The sequence below is a fragment of the Oncorhynchus nerka genome, linkage group LG15 (genome assembly GCF_034236695.1).
Source record: "Oncorhynchus nerka isolate Pitt River linkage group LG15, Oner_Uvic_2.0, whole genome shotgun sequence".
Taxonomy (NCBI): domain Eukaryota; kingdom Metazoa; phylum Chordata; class Actinopteri; order Salmoniformes; family Salmonidae; genus Oncorhynchus; species Oncorhynchus nerka.
Window position 1 is genome coordinate 37456298 of NC_088410.1, and position 6083 is coordinate 37462380.

Here is a 6083-nt window from a genome sequence, read left to right on the forward strand (position 1 = left end):
GGCAAGTTTCCGAAGCGCCAACGGGTCACATGAGCAGCTCACATGACAGGGGTTTGTTTTATCCCTGTGGTGCCTGGGAGGCCTCCAAACCCAGAGTGGCCTCACCACAGCTCCCACAGCCGTCTGGGGAATGGACTGTGAGCCTAGAGTTACGTATGTGCGAGCCACAGTACTGCAGCACACCTCCGGGTCTCCATAGATTAAGGCTCCTACGTACATAGAAAGTCCCTGGTTGTTTCTAAAAGGAACCGGGGCTTTCGCCGTGTTCTTCTCCTCTGCAGCCACGCCCGATCACTCTGCTATGGTACAATGTCAACGTAAGGTCACGGGTCTTCAAAGAGATCCCCATTTCCCATGTTACTAGTCGTATTGGGGCGTTGACGTGTAGAATATGTTGCTTCTTTGTGCTTCGTTTATCAATCAGTAAAAGTGTGGCGCCTCACATTACTCAATCATGGTTTGTTATTTAATCTACTATTGATCTAGTCCAGGGGTTCACAACTGATCTTCAAGGACCACAGTACATGCTGGTTTCAGGTCTGATCCAGATTTGACTTGTGTTTATTGGTCTCATCTGTCTCTATTGGTTTTATGTAACTTCATGACAAAGTACTGTATGTTTGCTTTTTAAGCCTGTGGCTTTGACTCCAAATCCCCATGGCGTACCAGCCTGACCACAATGTGATGTAGGGCCAAGGTGTTTACACGACACCAGGTTGCGATATCTTTACACCTTAACATACCAATGCATGGACAACGCCGGCAAAGCTCAGAACATCATATTCCCACATTCAAGGGAAAAACCACAGCGATTCGATCGTTGTGTTCTCGGCAACGTGGTTCTCAATATCTGTGATTGTCTGAGAAAAGACGGGCAGTTGGTAGGTTTTAAAATACACACACCAATCAATTGAGGCCACAGGCGAAGACGGACTGGTGACAAGCGCATTCCGATGGCTCGTTCTGGAATGCTGGGGGTTCGTTGCGTGCCATCAAGCTTGTGTTATCGGAATAATTTGGGACACTCTGAAGTTTGGCACTCCGGTCTTCCAAACAATGGAGTCCTAAACGGCAGTCTGCGTTGACCGCTGAGTCCTGTCCCATCTCCGTTTACCTCCCCAGGTCTGAGAGACACACACCGACCGGTAGTGTTTAGCCGAAAGGAGCTAGCGCGTTGCTAAATACGGCTGTGGTTCACCCCTTTGTGAATACGAACCCTGCCAGCCAAATTGCTCCCCCTTGTTGACAGTGGTTTTGGGCCTAAGGCTCATGTCTCTTGCCCAAAGAACACAGGCTTCTATGGGGGTTAGGGAGGGATCCTCCACAGAGGTAGTTAGTGGAAATAGACAATGTCTATATCCATCCATCCATCCGTGTTTCAGAACTGACAGGGGTAAAATAAGAGAGAGAGGAGGAGGGAGAAGATTGATGCGCCCCAAAATAAAGAGAGCAAACAGAGGGAAGATGAACCTCCTAAAGGGTTCACTAGAATCAGAGGAGCGTGATGTTACTTTATGTTTTTAAAGATATTGCTGTCGAGGACATTGAAATGCAATGTCACATTGTGTGTGGTTTGGAGAGACCACCTAACCATAAACCAGTGATCAGTGTTACTCTAAACACATTCAATTCTCCACGGGGGACTTGTTTAGCGATCCGAATGGGGCCTATCTTTCTGCTCGCCTTTATGGCCACTTTATCCCACAACTCTTTAATCTACAAAGCCGAAGGTGTTTTTTATCGCCCTCTATTTTGGTCTATATAGAATAGGTCTGGGCAGATCCACCCTGTACAGTATATCCTGTCTCACATGGATATGTTTGTTGTGTCTCAGATACTGGGTGAGCCCCTTACTTAGGGTCTACTACATTTGTTCTTAAAGTTTAGGAAGAGGAGTGGTGTTATGGACACTCAAAAGAACACACCACAGACAAGATCATGTTGAACCTAGACCCCTAAAACACCCCCCCCCCCTTCAGAGTGGCATATCCATATCATGAAAGAGTTAAAGAGACCTGGGGAGTGAACGAGAAGGAGAGAAAGAGAGAGAATAGACAAGTGAGAGAGAAAGAGAAAGAAGCAGAGAGGGGGGGGGGGGGGGGGGGGGAGAGAGAGAGGGAATATCTCTGTGCTCGCCCCTGGAGGAAAAAGGGTGTTTTGGTTCCATTTCAGACGTAAAGCTCCTGTTAAAACCCCCTAGCCCGGACCATTCATATGCAAACGCTTAGCCCCACCACAAATACAACGAAACACAAGACTACATTTCGGTTGAGACCAAGGGCACTACGGCAGAAAGCTGTCTACCAGCTCTGCTCATTTCAAGACCATGAGCACAATATAACCGAGTTTGGACTATGACACATAAACATATGCACATGTAAATACAAAGCACACACTCACAAGCACACATACACACACACACACACACACACACACATACACTTTGACCTAATGAAGTTTGATGGGCAACATTTTTTCTCAATATGATGTCGACTTGGCGCTCATTGAGGTGCTTGGCATTTTTATCCAGTAAATGTTACCTATATGTATGGAGCCAAAATATTTCCACAGAGAAGAACTCCTAAAATAACCACGGGCGGTTGCTATTGTTCACAACAATGTGATCTGATCTTGACTATAAAAATAGCATGGGAAATACATAGGTCTCACAACCCATCGCGTTAACGTTTTCTTGAAATAAACAGTGTTGTGGAACTATTACATCTATTCTGTCGGTAGCTATACAACTCTGCATCTCTATGATGGCTTCCGTCTGAAGCTAAGCAGGGTTGGGCTTGGTTAGTATAGGAGACCAGATGCTGCTGAAATTGGTCCATAGAGACCCCAATGCCCTAGGGAGGTGGTTGGGGACACTGCCCTGCAAAGGGTGCCATCTTTTGGATGAGAGTACGAGAGGTCCTGACTCTGTGGTTATTAAATATCCCAGTGGACGTATTGCAAGACTAGAGTTGTTAACCCCGTTGTCCTGGTTAAATGATCAACCTGTCCTCTCATGCAGCCATGACCGCCAGCTTCCGATTGGCTCATTTCCCCAATCTCCTCTCCCCTGTGACTCTTCCCCAGGTCGCTGCTGTAAATGGGAATGTACATTCAACATCCCAACCCATTTATTTTATCTTCCTTTCTCCTCTCTCCTTCTTTCTCTCTCTCTCTCTGGCACAGGGTTCCGATGTTCACGCATCTACTCAGATTGCTGGCGGGATTGTCAGAGAAGGGAGTTTCATTTTTTTTTTTTCTCTCGTTCTTTTTTTCCATGCAATCTCTTGCCTTCAGAAAACCATTAATGCCTATTCAACATCAACATCAAGGCAGGCCTTTGATGTGTATTCTGGCAGCAGACCCTTCTCTTTCTCCTCTTGCTGCCTGCTGCTATCTCTCTCTCTCTCCCTCTCTCTCCCCCCCCCCCTCTCTCTCTTTCTCCTCTTGCTGCCTGCTGCTATCTCTCTCTCTCTCCCTCTCTCCCTCTCTCTCCCCCTCTCTCTCTCTCTTTCTCCTCTTGCTGCCTGCTGCTGTCTCTCTCTCTCTCCCTCTCCCCCCCCTCTCTCTCTCTCTCCTCTCTCTCTCCCTCTCTCTTTCTCTCTCTCTCTCTCTCCCTCTCTCTCTCTCTCTCTCCCTCTCTCTCCCTCTCTCTCTCTCTCTCTCTCTCTCTCTCTCTCTTTCTCTCCTCTCTCTCTCTCTCTCTCTCTCTCTCTCTCTCTCTCTCTCTCTCTCTCTCTCTCCCTCTCTCCTCTCTCTCCCCCCCCTCCCCCTCTCTCCCTCTCTCTCTCTCTCTCTCTCTCTCTCCCTCTCTCTCTCCCTCTCTCCCTCTCTTTCTCTCCCTCTCCCCTCTCTCTCTCCCCCTCCCCTCTCTCTCTCTCTCCCTCTCTCTCTCCCTCTCTCTTTCTCTCTCTCTCTCCCTCTCTCTCCCTCTCTCTCCCCCCCCTCTCTCTCTCTCTCCCTCTCTTTCTCTCTCTCTCTCTCTCTCTCTCTCTCTCCCTCTCTCTCTCTCTCTCTTTCTCCTCTTGCTGCCTGCTGCTCTCTCTCTCTCTCTCTCTCTCGCTCTCTCTATCCCTCCCTCCCTCCCTCCCTCCCTCCCTCCCTCCCTCCCTCCCTTCTTTCACTCTTTATGGTTACTGTACAATCAAAATATTAAACGGATTGCCGACAAATTATTTTACCTGGCAATTAAATATGTAAACGGAGTAGGTTGCGGTATGAGAAGGCGATTAAAAAGCCCAAAGGCTCACCAGTACAATAGTACCCCCTCGTCTGCCTCGCGAGCTAGCGTAGCCCGTGGAGCGAGTGGTGCCGCTTTTAACAGTCTCACACGGGCATGTTTACAATAGCCTCAACCATGCTAAATGCCAATTACCACAACACAAGGAGAAATGAATGGCACGGTTAGCACACTGTTTAGATAGAGAGTGAGAGAGAGAGAGAGTGAGAGAGAGAGAGAGAGAGAGAGAGAGAGAGAGAGAGGGAGGAAAGCGAACGCTGCCAACGGAATCAATGTAAAACCAAGACTCATTCATTTCTCTCGTCTTATGAAGGTGAAAGAACACAAATTATGAGGAAACTTTTCAAAGAGTCTCAACATGAAAGTCAATGGAAGTTCTCCGTCATTATTAATAAATGAACATCTTTGGACTACAAAGCATCTGTATGGAGTTGTCCAAGGACTCTAAACTTCACCAGTGAGATGAGATGGGAGATGGGGGAAGGTCTGGGGCCTGTTGTGGGGAGAGGGGAATGCAACAGTCATTGTCCATCTATCAACACCTTTGTGGGGACAAATGCCAGCAATTTAGGTTTCCCTTCAAAGCTAGAGCCCAGAGAGGCTATAAATATAGAGCTAGGAGCAGGGGAGGGGGCAGAGGTGGAGGAGAGGGCACAAGGGTGCGGGTGAAGGGTTCCATCTGCCCCCTTTAAACTTGCAGTTCAACAGAACCATAGACAGTTTTTCCTGTAGAGCCTGTGCTGAATTCCTCAATGGCACCCTATTTCCTTTATAGTGCACCACTTTTTACCAGGACCCATAGAGCTCTGGTCAGAAGTATATAGGGAATAGGGTGCCAATTTAATGCAACCTATGCCTGTGTGTCTATACAGTTAAAGACGGATTCAAGAAAAAGACCCGATCTGTAGATAGAATAGAAACTCACTCATTAATGTGTGTTACCAGGCACATTTGCTTGAGGAAATGAAAAATAGATTTTCATGTCAGTAAAGCTATTTTAAGTGATTTCAAATGCAGCTCAATTGAGTCAGTGCGGTCTTGGCTTGGACAACGTCTTTCTGATTCGCTAATGTAGCAGGACTGCGGTGACTGAATTAATTCTGTAGGGTATTTAATCATTTCCTGCAAATAAAAGCCAGATAATTGACGCAAATATGGCTGAGCCGTCTCGTTGGGATCTGGGGTACTTTATGAAATGTTTGTGTTGACTGCAGGAAGGAAAGCAGTTCCCCCAGTTCTGCTCTCTAGGCTACCAATTAGCCCAATGGCCCCATTTTGATCACTAATGTCTCCCATTAGGCCACAGTGGAGACTGCAGTGTACCTGGGTCCTGTTCAGTAACAGGACATTTTTTATTTTCAAATCAGTGCTCTCCAATGAGAGCACAGATTTGTGTTTATTGTTGCAAGAGGTTGTGCCCTATTGAACACGACCCAGGTCTGCAAAGAGGGCTAAGACCACAGTACAAAAGGGATAGCTACCCATTGGGCAAAAACTGTGAAAACTAATTGGATTTGTTTAAAAGTCCTTTTTTTCACCCAACTTTTAATCACATGTTTTGATTTCACATTGAATTCACATTAGTTGACAGCTCAACCAAACATAAATCAAAACTAGACGTTGAACTCAAGTCTGTGCCCAGTGGGTAGGGTTCCCCTGGGGTTTCTCCCTGTGAGGTGTCAGCTGCCATGGCGATTTGCCATTCCTCTCCTCCAATGGAGAGAATTAGAAAATAAAGGAGAAGAGTCCATGGGGATCTCACAAAAGGCAACTGTTGCCTTGTAACTAGAGGGGACTTAGGGATTGAACACAGGATCTGTCCAAAATGGCCACCTTTTCTCGATAT